The sequence below is a fragment of the Dermacentor silvarum genome, chromosome 9, assembly GCF_013339745.2.
Source record: "Dermacentor silvarum isolate Dsil-2018 chromosome 9, BIME_Dsil_1.4, whole genome shotgun sequence".
Lineage (NCBI taxonomy): Eukaryota > Metazoa > Arthropoda > Arachnida > Ixodida > Ixodidae > Dermacentor > Dermacentor silvarum.
Window position 1 is genome coordinate 118,174,867 of NC_051162.1, and position 18,221 is coordinate 118,193,087.

At 43.7% G+C, this 18,221-nt stretch overlaps 1 protein-coding gene and 1 long non-coding RNA gene across 8 annotated transcripts in view; one reads left to right on the plus strand and one right to left on the minus strand.

Moving 5' to 3' along the window:
• LOC119464145 (zinc finger protein 182-like) overlaps positions 1–18,221 on the minus strand; it is a 99,956-nt gene that overhangs the window by 71,611 nt on the left and 10,124 nt on the right. The window contains exon 1 of one of the 5 annotated variants that reach the window (XM_049656226.1): positions 6,946–7,044. The exons of the other annotated variants lie outside the window; for them this stretch is intronic. The gene's annotated coding sequence lies outside the window, so the exon portion shown is untranslated. Of the gene's footprint in view, positions 1–6,945; positions 7,045–18,221 lie in introns of those variants that run through there. 5 annotated transcript variants of the gene reach the window in all.
• The window catches only part of LOC125940265 (uncharacterized), an 81,892-nt gene that overhangs the window by 40,842 nt on the left and 22,829 nt on the right, over positions 1–18,221 (plus strand). For 2 of the 3 annotated variants that reach the window (XR_007463493.1, XR_007463495.1), the window contains exon 3: positions 18–70. This is a non-coding gene — a long non-coding RNA (uncharacterized LOC125940265). Of the gene's footprint in view, positions 1–17; positions 71–238; positions 323–18,221 lie in introns of all 3 variants that reach the window. The other variant, XR_007463494.1, reaches the window with a different exon arrangement.

Below are 18,221 nucleotides of genomic sequence, written 5' to 3' on the forward strand. Positions count from 1 at the left end.
CACTCTTTCGTGAGAAGCTCTGAGAGCATGAAGGGCACTGAAATGGCCTGTCACCTGTGTGGGTGCACAGGTGTTGGATCACATGACTCTTTCGTGAGAAGCTCCGAGGGCATACAGGGCACTGAAATGGTCTCTCGCCTGTGTGGGTGCGCACGTGGTTCTTCAGTGCAGTTTGGTCTGAGAAGCTCCGAGAGCATGAAGCGCAATGAAATGGTCTCTCACCTGTGTGGGTCGGTAGGTGTCGGTTCAGATGACTCTTTTGTGTGAAGCTCTGAGGGCATGCAGGGCACTGAAACGGTCTCTCGCCAGTGTGGGTGCGCAGGTGTTGGTTCAAGATATTCTTTCGTGAGAAGCTCTGAGGGCATGAAGGGCACTGAAATGGCCTGTTGCCTGTGTGGATGCGCACATGATCTTTCAGTGTGGACTTGTGCGAGAACCTCTGAAAGCAAGAAGGGCACTCAAATGACCTCTCGCCTGTGTGGGTGCGCAGGTGTCGGTTCAGACTACTTTTTTGTGAGAAGCTCTGGGGGCATGAAGGGCAGTGATGAGGCATATTGCCTGTGTGGGTGTGCAAGTGTCGGTTTAAGGCACTCTTTCGTGAGAAGCTCTGAGAGCATGAAGGGCACTGAAATGGCCTGTCACCTGTGTGGGTGTGCACGTGCCGGTTGAGATGAGTCACTTGTGAAAAGCTCTGAGGGCATGCAGGGCACTGAAATGGCCTCTCGCCTGTGTGGGTGCGCAGGTGGTTCTTCAGTGCAGATTGGTCTGAGAAGCTTCGAGAACATGAAGTGCACTGAAATGGGCTCTCACCTGTGTGGGTGCACAGGTGTCGCTTCAGATGACTCTTTTGTGAGAAGCTCTGAGGGCATGCAGGGCACTTAAATGGTCTCTCGCCTGTGTGGGTGCACAGGTGTTGCTTCAGATTACTCTTCTTTGAGAAGCTCTGAGGGCATGCAGGGCACTGAAATGGTCTTTCGCCTGTGTGGATGCGCATGTGAACCTTTAGTGCGCACTTTCTTGAGAAGCTCCAAGGGCATAACGAGCAATGAAATGGCATCTCAGCTGAGTAGATGTGCAGGTGTTGGTTCAGATTGAGCTTTTTTGAGGTCCGAGGGCATAAAGGGAATTCAAATGGCCTGTTGCCTGAGAGGGTTGCAGGTATTTCTTCAGCTTGAACGTTCGCGAGAAGCTCCAAGGGCACGAATGGCATTCAAACAAACGCTGGCCTGTATGGAGCATAGAGTAAGCTTCTGATTATGTTTGTCTCACAGGCACAGGAGTTGCAGCAGTGGCAGTATCCGTGATATGACTGCATCATCCGCAGTTGCTTGACTGCTGGAATGCCTCAATGCTGCACCAAGAAAACAAGACATGTTACCTGAGTAAGGCTTTTCACTGCAAAACAAAAATGTAATTACGAAATGCCATAGGAATGAGAGAACATAGGTACTAGTGCTTTTTCTTCTAGCTAGCTTTTTCTTCATTCAATAAGTCTTGACGACAATTTCAGATCACAGAGCAGTAGGACAACCATTTTCATTTGTCCAATATATTTGTTTGTTCAATGACCAAGTTTGTGAAATCTACACATATATTTGCTTCAAACATTTTTGAATTGTAAAACATCATAGTGAGAGGACTAGGAGTATAGTACTAATGCAAGCTGCAGTTGCAACTAAGCCTGAATATTCAGCAATACAACCATAGATGTGGTGACCAAAATAAGCAGCGTTTTATGTCAAACTAGGTTTGACCACATTGCGTGTTGTGGTAGAATTTTACATTTTTGAAATTTATATATAAATGCTGCAGATTCACTTGAGAATAGGGAGGAGTGAATATACTTAAAATGCAAAGATCAAGGAACAAAATAACACAAACACTGGACAAGAAAATCACATGGCACAACACTTCAACTCATAAATATGTCAATATTTTTACTTTCAACATTGCTTGTAGGCAGTTAATTCCATTCTTTGCCTAATAAAAAAGGAAACTCTATATCATTCATGTCATGCAGCTCCTATATGATTCTTCCGTGGTTTTGATGAGTGTTCACATGAGATTTCATAATGTTGGACGTTGTCATGATATACTAAATACAAGAACTTTAGTGTCTGGCGAGTCTTGACTGGTGAAGAGTACTCGACACCTGCGACACACTATCAGTTGCTCTGTAGTGATTGCAGATGAACGTAACAGCTATTCGCTGCAATCATTGCAATTTAGAAATTTTATTTTTGCATACGGATACCACGAAGCTGATGCATTTTCGAGTATAGGTATGACAAGCGGAGTGAGCGCTGTAAGTTTTACTTGCATGGAGCCTCCTGAAAGTTTGCGACAAAGGTCCCATAAAGTTCTCAGAAAGTTCCTGCAAATATTTTCAATGTGCTTGTTCCACCTCATGTGTTCCATTATCCTTACCCCTAGGTACCAATACGCAGAAACATCATTAGGCACAGTGTTGCCAATGAAATAGGAAAAGGGTAAAGGTGTCTTGCTGCTGCATATCTTCATAACAGAGTACTTATTAATGTTTAAGTTCCTTTACCTCTCTTCACACCAGCAGCCAATGCGCTGGCGTGAAGAGGTTCTCGAGGCAGGTTCTGATAAAATGTACAAGTTTGGTGTCTATCCCAACTGTATAAAGCTTATAGAGAACTCTATAACAAGGCACTTTATTACGCCTTGGCAAAGTCTAAAACCGCTGCGTCTATTTGTTTTCTTTTAAGATGTGAAGTCGTGATATGTGGTAATGAGCTGCATGTATGCGGACAAGCCTTCCCTAAAACCATGCTGGACTTGAGACAGCAAGTTGTTCTCATCTAGGTATTGTATAAAGGGGTCCTGAACAGCCCTTGGGCTTGGTGAAAAAACATAGTCCGCGGATAGCATACGCTGCTCTGAACATCTCAGCAAAGTTTTGCAGTCATGCGCAGCACATGGAAGTCATAAGCAGAGTACGAAGTCGCCTTTCTCTCAAATGCTGTCTTTCAACAGAAGCCTTATTTCTTGCTCTTTTCTAGACGGTTTATTTGGTCATAAAACGTCCAGAAAACGCGGCTGCTATTAGCCAATAGCTAACATCAATTAAGAAGGGTGTTTGGATCTATTTGGATCAGTGTGCTTCTTCCAACTGGTTCCAACAAGACGAAGCTGGTTCGAAATCACTGATATTGCTGCTCCCACGTCTACAAGCACATGAACGGCAATGTCTTCTGCATAAACTTCAAGGACGTTCGCAGGAAATAAAATGGGGCTTGAGGAGTTCGTTTAGATCGCAGTTCTTGCCTCCGGAACTTCGTTCCTTATTTTTCCTCTCGGATAGCTTCAGGGCGACGGACAAGCGGCGACAGAGAACGCCGACAGGGTGATGGAAACCGACGGATATTCGGAAGCGTCAGGAGGTCGTTGACCGTCTGAGGATTCTTTGTCAAAAGCATTTGGAAGGTGTCATCTTCTATGCCTTTCAAGATGTTCTTGATCTTGTTATTTTTGGTCATATCTGGGTTGATACGCAGGCAAATATCAACTACATCTTCAATGTAGCTGGTAAAGGTTTCGCCCTATCGTTGGGCATGGCAGCGAAGCTGTTGTTCAGCTCGAAGTTTGCGCACAGCGGGACGACCGAAGACCTCTTGAAGTGTCGTTCGGAAAGCTGTCCAGGTGGTATCAGCCTCATGGTTCCAGAACCAAAGATTAGCGACACCGGAAAGGTAGAATGGGACGTAACCAAGCTTGTCAGCTTCAGTCCATTTGTTGTGGGCACTCACTCGGTTGTACAGTGAGAGCCAGTCCTCTACGTCATGATCGTCCATTGAGTATGGGAGGATCCCGCTGGCGTGGCGCGCCAGGACAGATGACCGGAGGCAGTGCCTGGGGTGGATTGGGAGGACTAGTCTCCTCAGGCATGAGAGCTGTGACAGGGATCGTCCGGCTTCGGAGTTCCAGTTTTGCAAAAGACCAAGCACCTTCACCAAATGCCACGAAGTCGGCGTTCGCGACTAGAACGATAAAGCAGCGAGAGGTAGCACAGCCGATCGAGCACCGAAACAAGGTTTATCTCTCCTCGTCGTTCTCGCTCCCATAACCACATCCCCACTGTTCCTTATTTCACAGTACACAGTATATATTCATTGACAAAATTTAATGAACAGGCTAAGTAAGTTACAATATGCTTTAGAATTTTGATAATATATACATACTTTTGGAAGAAGCCGACTATAGTCTTCTCCCGCTTGGCCACCCACGTAAGAATTAAAATTTCCCCCCTTCTCCCTGCTTATTGGTGTCGTAGCAGTAGGATCACGCTAATTTCGAATAGCTTTGAACGCTCAAGTAGCCAGCGCACGCTTCCTCCTGGCCGCTACTGGTTAGATGCCTTGGCAGACTTATCGATACCTCTTCAAAATGCGAAGTTATATGTGACATATCCATCTGCGATCTGTTATGTAGCGTAGATACTCTGGCCGCCGCTACGAGTCGACTGGCTACCTGCACTGCGGCCAGCTGAGGACAACGACGTTTGGCTTATGTTTGGCTCGTCGTAGGTGCCAAAATCGGTAGTGGCGTTACGTTAACATCCACAATCAAATTTGAACTGCGCACCACGGTGACATTCAGTAGGCGACGGTGGAGTGGGGTGAGCGTGGGCTCACCCCGCTCTGCGTTGCCTTCGCAGTAATAAAACCCTGAAGGAATGGAACGCTGTTTGATTACCAATACCAGCACTTCTTAATGCCTTAAAGTGCTTTTTGCGGCGAATTATTTCTGAAATAGGCTATTTTCCCTTCAGATGCATTTCCACACTTCGATTGACAGTGCCGTTGTGGTGAGGGCCCCAAGGAATCTGTTGTCATCCTCAGCGTCCGGATCACAAACTTTGGTGGCGTGGTTCAGGGCCCTTTTAAGGTGCCAACAGAACAAGTGCTTTAACGTTTTGCAGCAAAGTGAGGTCAATGAGATAGGACAGCGATTTTACACTATTACACTATAAGAGGGGTTGCAGAGCTAAAATCAAGGCTTTTGCTAGAAAAACTGATTTTATATACTTGGTTATTTTGGATTCCTAGATAAACGAAAAAGCTCATCACCAAGTTTGACTACAATCTGTGTGTTAGGAAAGAAAATGAATTCTCTTCTCGTGACGATGGTGTGTATTTGCCGTCAACAGCAGCCATTATTGCTGCATTCAAGATGCGGTCAAAGAGAAGACAATAACCTGAACATAGAGTGAATGCAAACGTTAGCTTGTTCTTCGCGCATTTTAATAATGGGAGACCTGATAACGAGAGTATAGGAGACTATAAAGTAAAAACTAAACACGAAAGGCATATTGTTGCTGCTGCACCCTTGTCTGCAAGTGCAGACTAAGGGCGCTGGACTGCTCTAATGCTGAAAAAAAGTGAAGGCAATTTGAAGCAATTGCAATACAGCAGGTTCGAATTGAAGAAAGTCCAGCATAAGGAGCAGGGCACCTTTATTAATTATTCTTGGGTTTCAAATAAAATAATATGTTGTGAAATTTTTAGCTCATTTTTCCCAGTTTGCACTTTTTCGCCAAATAAAACCTTTAGGAAAACTATATTTTCCGAGCTGCTTGGCCAAAACCTGCTTTAAATGGACTTTCTGAACTGAAATTTTGTCAGGACCATGATTACGTACTTTTTATATTTAAACTTTTATTGAGACAAAAAATTATTACATATCAGACATATAAGGACAACGAAAAAAATTGAACTTAGCCCCAAAGTGATGTAATGAAAGCATGTGATTGGCCTTATCCCCAACCCTCCTAGAAAGTATCTAACAGAAACAATCACATAGTCTTCATTATTCCTAACATGATAGTTTTCCTAAGGTGACATACCTAATGGGTACGTATCACAACCATAACTTCTTTTCTACTTGATCTGTATCCCTGTCTCTAAATCACTGTCTCTTTATGCCCTCCTGTTATAATCCATATTGGTATGAACAGTATGTATAAGTAAATAAAAAATAAATAAATAAACATCACTAATTTACACCTAGAACACACAGCAATATTCAATGGTCAGTACTTCTGCATACTCTGGTGACATATGGCTGCTGTGTTGCTGTTCATTTTTCACTATTAGAGCTACTTTATTGTGTCACACTTTTTTCTGATAATCATAAAATTAAGGAGCATGAATAGCCTTAACAAATACATAGAGAAGTAATGCAGAAAAGGTTGATGCAAACTTTGCAAAGTGGCTCAACCAAATATAATGTCTTCTATTACAGCAGCCAGCTTAACTCAACACAAGCAGTGCACAGAAACAGTACACAAATCAGAGGCTTGAAGTACTCTAGTTCTTCTTCAGCAGTAAGCAGCCAAGCACAACATGCAGTCGCACAAACACACACACAAAACAAAAAGCAGGAACCACACAGATTACACAAAACACAAATAACAAAAACGACAAATTATGGAAAAACCCTGCCTCACTGACACTTGTGTTAAAACATGGCTCCTCTGCACCAGCAATAGTGAATTAAAAATTGCAACACCAAAATGAAAAAAATAAGAGAGAGAGAGAGAGAGTGGGAAAAGAATCCAGTTAGTCCACAAATGCTTTCGTGCCATACAAGGACTGCCACCTTAAAAATAATTATACATTATGTATTTCATATTTTTATATCATTTTTATATAGATATGCCTTACGAAAAACCAGAATGCAAGAACATGTGCAATTTTAAGTGGCGACATGCATCACGACGCAGCGCACACCGGTTATGCCCTAAGTAGAGCGCACGAAATGTTAGCTGAGAAAGCATCCATATGCCGCCATGTCACCTAGGTATTTTAGAAATAAGTACCACCTGTGTGAGTTGCGCTCCACCAAGGCTATTTTCCGCTACCGTGCATGGAAAGAACGCCTGTGACGGTGTGGCTGGACTCGTGTGGGTGGCACAACCTGGGGTCCGGAAGTGCCGCCTCCGCATGAGATGGTCTCCAAACTTAGCAGAAACCTTGAGAATGGGGCCCTGCTTCATGCGCCTGCTGCAGCCATCAAAGTGAATCATCAGCAGAAGTCAGTAGACTAAGTGGAAGTCAGTGCCACGTGTGCCAGGAATTAAGTCAGGGCATGTGTGAATGTGTGTCGACGATCAGTGAAGCAGACATGACTGCTGCTAGCCGAGTGGCGGTAATTGAATGTTTTTAAGTAATAACTTCCGAGGACATGCAATAAATTTGTTCGACAAACACAAGCAGTGTCACGTTTGTTCTCTCTTGCATTGCATTTCAGGAAACAAAGTAGAAAACACATTCAGCGATCTAGCCACAATAAAACACCCAGGTAAACCTTTCTACACTTGTGGCAACCATTGCTTTTTTTTTATAGAAAGAGTAAACGTTAACAAACAAAAACAAGTCCTCGGGGGACTCGCTTCTCGGGGGACATAATATAGCACCCATGTTCTACCTGGCATAAGCAAACTTCGATCCCAATATTTTTTTTTTTAATTTGAGCTGGATTTCTTTTGAAACTGAGTTACAGAAAAACTTGTTTTGTAATTTTTTAATGATCTTGTATATTTTGTAGGAACACAATATTATTGTAGTAAGCAGTAGCGGGATGCTCATGGAGCCACCATCAAATTTTTTGTGTGTGTGTGCTGGGAACACTCGTTGGGAATAAAATTTTCCAATTCGGTGCAGTTGAAATATGCCTACATAACATAAAGAAATCCAGACAACATAAAAATATCAAGTGGAGATGCACGTTCGCTCTCTGGAATCATCCCAGTTTAAAATCTTTGGAATGGCAACGAGTCCATTCTGGCTAAATGTCACTCAGCGACAACACCTGATGTCTGTGAACGTCAGCTACAAGCGAACGCCAGGTCACTAGTTGAATCGTTCTACATAAGCCATCTCATTAGACCTGCTACACAGGAAGGAGCACGGCAACTCCACAGAGAAGCTAACATCCTCATTGAGTCTACAGGTATGTGGCTGAGGATATGGCCATCGAAATAGAAGACTCAGCATGAGCTCATTGCAGTAGCCGAGGAAACTGCAATTAGCGCTCGGACGCATATGGGACCCGGTGACACATGTTTTGACAGTTGCCTCAAGGTGTATATTGGAAGTGCCTTTTGCAAAGTATATGTATTATGGGCAACCAAATTAATGGGCCTCATGCCAACCTTGAAGACAAAAGGACTGGAAGACAAAGCAGACACACTTAATCAGTGTCATTACATGTAGATGAAGGTATTAGACAGTTTTAGTTTAGCGTGGTTACCGGAATAGCGGGCGTACCGGAATAGCGGGATTGAAGTGCGCATGCGCAGAACGCTAACCGACCCATACCGTTTACCGTGCGCATGCTATTTCTCAGAGTTAACGTTACCGTGTTAGCGTGGTGTACGTAGTGTACGTAAAACATGGCGGCAGTCCCGGTCGCCCGCTTCGAACTGAATTTGGCGTTGTTTTTGTAGAATTCAATTCTTTCGTAGGAAATGACTGCGTAAACGGCTTTTGCTTAGTCTCATGCCGCTTCGCCGAGAGAGTGTTATGGCTAATCTTGAGGAATTTTCGAGATCGCTTCTCGTTTCGAATGCGCCTAAGCCTAACGAGAGAAATTTTTTTTGAGATGCGAGCGCCATCTGTCGCTAAAGTCGGGAGATAGGCGCGACGACGGCATATCGCCTCTGAGATGAGAGGATTTCGGAGGCTATGGTAGACAGCTTGTACTGCTTGTCTGTTTCGTTGCAGAGCGACGGTCATGTGAAGTAAAAATACATGTGTGATCATGTGAAGTAAAAAATACTGCTTATCGCACTTTCCGGACGCACACACACATAGAATTAGGTGCCCTATGTATGCGAAATTCAAAGCGTAATGGAATAGCGTCCCACACGTAAACTACGCTATCACGCTATACTAAAACTCTCTTTCTGCAAAGTTCGTTTGCGGAACGGTAACGCTATTTCCCGTAACCCCGCTATTACGCTAACGTTAAACTAAAACTGTCTATTTTAGAACCACCTCCACAACCGGGAAGGCCATGCGCTAGATCATGAAGAAGGCACATACGCCAGCTCTATTCAGCACGTATATGTGCTGAATAGTGCGAGACAGGAGACATGTGCTGTGTGTTGCAAGAACTGCCAGCTGACATTAATTAAACCTTTTAGAGCGCAGCTCTTAGGCGCCCGTTCCTGCATTAACGGTCGGCGTGACTCATAACCGAGCGTAGCGAATGGTAAAGAGCAAGCGCAGTGGGGGATGAAAGAAAGGCAATAGCGAAGACAGCAAAAGGAGGAAAGTGGACAAGGAAAGGGGAGTGCAGCACGAGACATGCTCCACGGCAGCGATCCGCTGTGCATGCACTAATTCACCTGCGCCGCCTCCACTATATATGCTCTCTGTGCGAGCCACATGCACCTGCGTTATTTTTGAACGATGAGCGACGCAATAGTGACAGTGCTTCGTCTGCAGACACTGCTAAACAAGCTGCATGAGCAGAATAACAGATGGTTGAGTCTTATTCATTTGTGGAAATTGGATATTCTCGGGGTAAAGTCGAAAGACTCAGCTTTTCTTCCTACCGTTACCTGTCCAGACTTAGTCACTGCTCACTACTAAAACTAGACTTTAGCTTTTTACTGCTGGATTTGTCAAGCTTTTCTAAAGTTTATATCTGGGCTATCCCATTAATAGGTCTCGCACCAACCTTGAAGACAAAAGGACGTCAGCACAATCCAGTAAAAATTTCAAGAAGTAGAGCACTAGAACATGAAGACAAGGCAGATGCACTCAATCACTGTCGTTACATGTAGATGAAGATAATTTAGAACCACCTCCGCAACCGGGAAGGCTATGTGCTAGAACATAAAGAAGGCACATACGCCAGCTCTGTGCAGTACAAAATGTTGAGTGCGCATTGGACAAGCATGGCAGCTGCTGGCACAATCTCGCTCTCCAGGATCAATATTCTCCATCAGCAGAGTGGCTCCTGGACTGCCAATCTGTTGGTTGAGTTCAAATTCTTCCAGCAGAACGAGGACTTTTCTGTGGAATTTCCATGCAAATAATTTTGGTATTCTAGTGATGTGCAGAAGGGGACACCAGCAAACATCAAAACGATCAGGGGAGTTATATGTCTCCTCTCATAATATTATTTTGCACAGGGCAGCAATCATAGCATGTTTCAGACAAAATGAATTTTCACACACGTCACTACAGTATTGTTCTTACACCATGCACTAGAAAAATATACTCCAAGGCTAGCTGCAGAACTGCCAGCACCGTAGTTGAACCAATTAAGGAACGAAATAACCAAACGAACATTTAACACCTGGCGCAAAATGTATATAGCTGATGAATAAGTCTCATAACAGGTGCTGTGAATGACGATAGTTAAAACCGCGAATAATGAAGTGCGTAAAGTCGACACTTCGTCATTTAAATTCAGCTACACTGATTTTCAAATTTTTTGCTAAGTGCTACCAACCGATTTTCTTTTTATTCGGAAGACGCGTAAGGATACAACTTCACTCCGCTTTCCCATTCCCCCTTTTCCCTAACGTGGGCCAGCAAGCCATCAACATGCATAATAGTTTTTTTTTTTTCCATAACATTCCATTTGCGGTAAACGCGCATGTAAAATTTCCATTGATTTCGCTAGTAATTTGTCCTCTTCTTCAACGAGTTCAAGGTAGCTTCTTTCGACTTCAATCATGCAGAGCGATCTCTGTGGCATCCCGAAACGAGCGGGCGACATCCTTTATCTTGCCGATTGAGATCGCTTGCAACATACTAACTAGCACCTAACTAGATGCGAGAACGCGGTGCGTTTAGAACTACCAATACTCACGTTTGTCATTTGCCACAGTAGGTAAGGCAGCATCAATCTTGGAGACAGCAGACCAAAGCGACACACCAAATCGGGCGCCGAAAAACACGTGTGACAAAACAACGGTGAGCAGATGATGATGACGATGTAGCCGCTGCCCTTTGAAGTCGGCTTGATAGGGTGGCGCCCTCTAGATTTTAAAAGCTGCTTAAATACTGCAAAAGTGATTTTGGGAGCCACAAGCGCGTCATAGAAGTAAGGTTTTGGACGTCACTTTATGACGCCGACCAGAATAGAATAGCGGCTATGATATTCCACTGCTGAGCTCGAGGTCCCGCGCCCAATCCCGGCCGCATTCCAATGGGGGCGGAATGCAAAAATAAGGCAAAAACACTCCGGCACCGCCAACCTCCGAAACTTGCGCACGCCTGTCAGCGAGTGCACATCTCAGAGGTCATGCTACAGTGCCTAGGTTGCAGGTTAGAGATCCGGACGTCAAAATTAGAACGCCGTGGTCAAAATTGTTACGAAACCCTCTCTACGGCGTAGCTCGTAATCAGATCCTGGTTTTCGACATCAAAAGCCTAGTTTTATTTTTTTATTATTTTAATTTAAACCAAGCAGAAGAGAAGTCATGTCTGCGTAATAGAAATCTGAGATTAGCGCAACTTTCGAAATATCTGGCCTTTCAATGTGCCACGAAATACGTTGGGGCTAAAGTTGAGTTTTCCCAAATTTCCCTCCAGGCAGTTCCAGATGATATTAACTGCAGGGTCAATGTATCCTTTAGCAGGTTTCTGGCATTAATACGTTGAAACTGGTGCTAATGTTAGGATTTCTGCAGAGCAGACATGACCTTATTACGGTTTAAATTCAAGGTCACAAAATCAACCTGCGACCTAAAGTTAATGATTTGAAAGCAGCGAATTTTTATAATACCCAAGCATTTGCAATGTTCCTTGCACATAATTTCCCACCTGAAATAGCAGAACATGGTGTTTTTTCGTGCGTGCTATAACAAAAATTATGCAAATGTAAAGCACATATTGGAACGTTAGAAGCAAAGCTTTCAAAAAGTACTCACTTAAATGTTTTAAACTAAATGAGAATTGAACAACTGCCTTTATTGTCACCCACAGAGTGTGTAACCTCATGCAATGTTTATGTTCATGCACCGTAGCGGTCACACATTTAATGTGATTCACTATTTGTGTTCATGCACTCTAAGCCATTCACAGTCTAAGTCAAAATGCAAACAGCAATTACATGAGAATGTACACTGCAAGATGTAAATGACAGAGCAATGTCACGAGGACCAAGGTGATGTTTGTCAATGGAAGTGTACATGTTGTTCATGCAAATAAACAGATGACTTGTGTAATAAAGCTGAATAAAAACACTAGTGGATTGCGACGCATTAAAGAAATAGAGTACTATACATTTTCTTAAGCACGCTGCCGCAGACAAAATGTGTATGTCCAATTGTTGAGAGAGAGAAACAAGTAGGGAAAGGCAGGAAGGTTAACCAAGGACATACCCGGTTGGCTACCCTACGCTTGAGGAGAGGGAAAGGGGAAGATTAGATAAGGAGTGAGAAGAAAAATAATACAGAGTCATTCATTCCTAGAGTCAGTCCCAGAGGAAGGTCCACTGTCACAAGTGCTTATACAATCCAGTCGCCTTCAAGGAGTGCAGAAGGGCTTTTGTGGCCTTTCGCATGCAAGAATACGTAAGCCATGGTCCCAGGATCTTTTCCTCTGACAGTACTCTATTATCTAATAGGCTGAGTTGCGCTTGTAGAGTACGTCGTTGAGTGTCAAAGGATGGGCAAAATTGGCTGAGTTGCGCTTGTACAGTACGTCGTTGAGTGTCAAAGGATGGGCAATGACAAAGGTGCTCTAAAGTCTCATCACACCCGCACAAACTGCACGCCGCACTGCTAGCAATTCCTATTAGGAATGAATAGGAATTTGTAAATACGGCACTCAACCACACGCGACACAGTAAAGTTGTTTCGCGAAGGGATAGTCCAGGTGGCAGGCGAAGTTGCAAGTTAGGGTCGAGAGAGTGCAAGCGCGAGTTGCTGAAACCCGGGGAATGCCATCATAGAAATGTGATGTGGCGAGCAAGTGGTTGAAGTTGCTGCGCAGCATCCGTTCTTGAAAGTGGTATAGGCACCCACTGATGTTTTTGATGAGATGAGCAAGCAGCTTCATCTGTGCTGTCGTTGCCGACAATTCCGCAGTGGCTCGGCAACCACTGAAAAACAATGTCGTGTCCTTTCTCGAGCGCGTGGTAATGAGCTTGCCTTATTTCGTACACTAGCTGCTCGTGTAACCCATGACGTTGGGCAAACTGCAGAGTATGTAGGGCTGCTTTCGCATCGCAGAAAATGGTTTAACGATTTGGTGGCTACTGGAGCATGCAATTGAGTGCACCTTTATGAGCCGCAAGTTGAAATTATTACAATGGTGGGGACAAAGGTGCACTGACTGACACTTCCATAGGCAAGGGTCGAATTGCCATGGTTTTGATTCACCAGCATGTTTCTGTGCAAGACATTGTTTTAGTAATGTTGAAAACTAGATGTACAATCAAAATGTTCCTTAAGTGTATACGCTTGCTCATGCGGCGCATTGCCCATGACATATACTGTACAAGCTGGCTTGCTCATTAAGCCTGCACACCCTGTTCTAGATCTTTTTGTATCCGTGTATCTTTTCAAACTAGTTTGCATTCATCATCTCACCAAGGCTTTGTGCTGACTCAAGTGCTTGACTGAGGCATGGTTTCGCATGCAGCAATAAGTATATGGTCGGTTAGGTATACAAGTCAATTCCTCTATGTCGAGATGAATTGATACACGTGTCACGATGGAATGCTCTTTCGATTCATACCACTTTGCAACACATAGTCATACTCACATCACACATAGGGAACGTAAGCCATTCAGCTCTCTAGAACAACCAGAAAATGATCGCTTCCATTTGAATTCTTAATCACACGACATTGTAGGCATGGAAGGATGTAGAGCCTGTGGCAAGGTCCATTTAGCAATAGCTGCAGTGCATGTAGCTGTAATAAGTATGTTCCTTTCTATAAGGCAGACATGCTCCAAACGACATCAGAAAATTCTCAATAAGTTTGCCTCCAGCATTGCATTTTGAACATCGCCACGAGTTGTGATAGATTAGCTCTCTGATAAAATTTACATGTGAAGAGAGCTGATGGGCCATATTTTCAAAATAAAAGCCTCCGAGTTGCTGATCGGGTGGTAATGGTATGCATAGAACAGTTATCTTGTTGATGAAAACTGCTCGAATTGCTACAGCTTGAAGTGGCATATGGAGGTTCGTGTGTTAATTTGCAATGAACCTTTATACAAGGGTCAATCTAATCATCATTACGTATTACGAATTACGTATTTATCTAAGAAATTAATTTTTTAGAATGAGGTGAGCCTTTTGAAGACAGAGCACCATTTGCTTCAGTTGGAATAAAATCTTCCGTATGTGACCAATGTTTCATAAGAGACCTCTATCATAACACTTTGCTTGCCCTTCAGAAATAAATAAAAATAAAAGCAAGTGTCAAGTGTGGGTGGCACTCAAACTAGACAGCGGGCTTGTCTGGAGCAGTCACTCACGACCCGACCTTTTTGGCATGCTCAGCAGCATTCTGCGCTCTCGGCGCCAAGGCTGATGGGCCAGCCGCTACACGCATAGCCTCAAGCAAACCTGGAAGGGCTCACACGGTTCCTTCGACACAAGTATCAACTTATGCTAGCAGATCTTGACATTCTCTCAAAAAAGAAAGGCTTTTGGATTCAGCAGGCACTGCTTCCCAGAGTCATGAGAACCTGCTTCCATCGGCTCAGGTGGCGCACTGGAGTTGTGAGCTGGAGGAGGAGGTGGCTGTCTTTCCGTCATGGTTTCTATGAAAACTTACTTCTGTTACATGAGTAACCTCCAGATCGTGCCACCACACCGGACTGCAACTCCTTCTCTACGAGCCGTTCCCGGGCTTCTCGCCAGGCAGGCTAGGCCTCGCAGCCCCGAAGCAAAACGCTGATAGCGGTGTAACCTCAATAAATGTGTCTCTTTGAAATCCTGTGTCTTCCATACAAACAATCAACATGGTGTCAGAAGTGGAACACAAACTACCTCCATAGGCTCATGCAGAGCTGGAGGGGCTGACAGATTGCTTAGAGGGGGATGGTTCCTCCCAGACAAGTGTCAACTTATGCTAGCTGAGATTGACCTTGTCTCAATAAAGAAAGGTCTTGGGGATTCAGCAGGCACCGCTCCCCAGTCAAGAAAACCTACTTCCATGGGCTCGGGTGGAGCACTGGAGGAGCTGGGAGCTGGAGGAGGTGACCGTCCTTTACGCACGGATTCTATGAAATCTTCCCTTGTTCCAAGCCATACGTTTGCGTGAGGGCTCCTGGTGGAGGACGACAAGGCAACACTGACAACCCCCATCGCCTCAAGATACCACACACCAGCGCCAGCAAGCTGCATCGCCATAGTTTACATTTAAAATTGTGCATGTCTTCTATGCAGTAAGGAAATATGTTTTCTTGAACTTATAATTGGATTATCTTTTTTTTTAATGACACATGCTCCAGAATAGCCTGCATGTGGACCACTGAAGTTGTGGCAAATTCGCACAGTTGTCCAAGTTGGATTCATGTTCACAGCACTTTGCACATGCAAGTTTCCCACAGCAGGTATGCGAGCTACAGCCATATTGCTGGCTTTTGAAGCATCTTCTTGGGTTCAGGATGAATGGCCTGACTGGATAGCTGAGGAAAGCCAAGGTGACATTCTCACACAAACACATTCTATTAAACAGGCCATGACACGGTCATCCAACTGTTCTCAGTTGCTTTTATAACAGAGAGTAGAGGGCCCAATATGGTTATAAACACAAGAAAACTAGACTTTCAGCGCACATTTTAAACCGAAATTTCAATTTCAAATCGCTACCTCTCAACCGCACTCCCCGACAGCAACCGCCCTGACAGCAAGGCTTTGTGACGTGAGGAACTGAGGGACCACCTCTGTCATCTGTTTTAAACAAGTCAAGACCACGTCGGATGTCTCTCCACACGCCCTAGCACCCATTGATACATAAACGGCATCGCTGCGGAATGCTGCCCGAATGGTGCCCGCAAAGAAACGACACGCATGCACGTGCAAAAGGAAACGATGCATGGAGGCCATGACGTATTTCCAGCTCCTTTACAGTTCTTCAAGCATGACCTTTCAGACCAGCACCTGTACCCAAGAGAGCCTTTTTCAGGGGTGTCCATTCCTTTCATCACCACTCAGTGTCACCAGATTGCATTACAGCTCAAGTGCAACATCGAAATATTTAAATACAAGTTTTCTACTGCACGGAATGCACTCAAAATTTTGACCGCTTGCTGTGGGATGTTCACTGTTTAACATGCACTGCATAATTTATGCACAAAAATTTGGTGTCATGGCTACTTGAGGGTGAGGACTAGTTGGCGGGTTATTATCCACTAGGCTTCCCTTTATCATTGTTATGCACCGAACTGCAGCAAACAATTGGTCAAGCAGGTCATTTAAAATTATTCTCTCATTCAACAAATTTCTCTCCAAGTCGATTTCGAATACTGTATAAACTGCAGTGCAGTGTAATTTTCACTGCATGATCAGAGATTAAATTTACTTTTTCGAGTTTTGTTTTTTTTCTTTTTCCTTTGACTGTACTATGACCAGTATTTCTTCGATGCTGGTGTTCCTGCTTTGCATTCGGAATCGACAGTACTCTCAATGCATGTTGCTATAGCAAAGGCAAGTCTCATGGTGCAAGGCATTGAGCATTCTTCTCTTTTGAAGTTCTTCAGCACAACCACTCTTCAACGGTCTATAATTTTTTTGAAGTTGGGAGAATGATTCATAGTATATATATACACTTATATACAGACACATACATACACGAGCTTGAGGGTTCTTCAAAAAACTTGGCGGAGTTTCACCCAAATATAGTCTCAGGAAGGTACCGGAGCTCTCTGGCTGGCTGGCAGGCGGAGGACCCGTAGGCCAAGAGTTGACAAAGGCCTCTACCACCGGTGGTCGCAGTTTCTAATCCTCAAACTTTCAATATTCTGTCCCAGTGCGGATTATGGCTTGGGAGCGGGAGCTCAAGGTCTGGGGTGGCACCAAGCACCCATGCACCTTGATTACTCAAGGTGTCCCTTCAAAGCTATAGTTCATCAAATAACATTTGAGGCAGTTCAAATTTTTTTTAGTGTCACTGATGTACCGGTACGTTTCCGTGTTTCTCCCCACCATGTCACTGACATACCTGTACAATCTCTACTGTTCAGTCGGATCTGCGCAGTAACGAAGTTGGCAAGATCTGAGGTAGTTCGGCCATCTGTTGGATGTTCCTCAAAGCATATTTTCTCATCTCTCTGGGTCTCCCGAAAACCGAAATGGAAGGGGTGGCTCTTTGGACCTCGACGATTGCCCATTAAATATTCGTGAGAAGCACAAGGCCACCACTCTTGTGCGTTTCTGCCATCTGTCGTACATTTAAAGCAGGTTCTTTTTTTTCCCTGATCAGGTGGCACCATCGCAGAAGCATGTGCATCAAAACAAGATCTAGATAGGACATAGAATACGAATTTAGGAAATGCGAGGACCTTACTAAGAGTGCATTTTCTGTTATCCATGCCATTTCTTCCCTTCCAAAGAACCGAAATAAACTATTGCGCTCGTTTTATAATATCCGAGAAAAAAAAAAACCCAACACTAAAAGAGTTGGGGTTTTATTATTATTAGTCCGAGAACAAAGATTTATTATGCTATTTTAAAGGTTCTCAAAGGTCACCACAGATCATTACCTGAAAATAAATGTCATACCAGTGCATTCACTATCACCATAACTATAGTGGAACCACAGTAGGAATAAAAAATTCACATTATTAACAGTACTTGCATAATAATTTAAACTGCTGAACGAAATTTTTCATAATTGCATTAAATGGCAATAAATGACAGTAAAAACATTTATTATAGTGATGCATTCAGCACCACAAAATGCTAATGAATTGATATATTACATCTTATTAGTGCAAGCATTGAAATATCAACATTTAACAATACCCATTCACAAAACAGACTTTTATTTAGTGCGTTGAAATAGACTTACACAATTGATTTTGGAATTAGCATCTAAATACCAGAATGCAGCAAAGAAGTGCTCATATGCAAGACAATAAAAAGCTCAAACATCATAATAATGAAAAGACCTCCGAAGACTCGCACATGTATAAAACCTGCATGCAACAAAAATATGAATCTTACAAAACAAGCTCAGCAAAAATTGGGTGCTGGCTAGATGGTAAT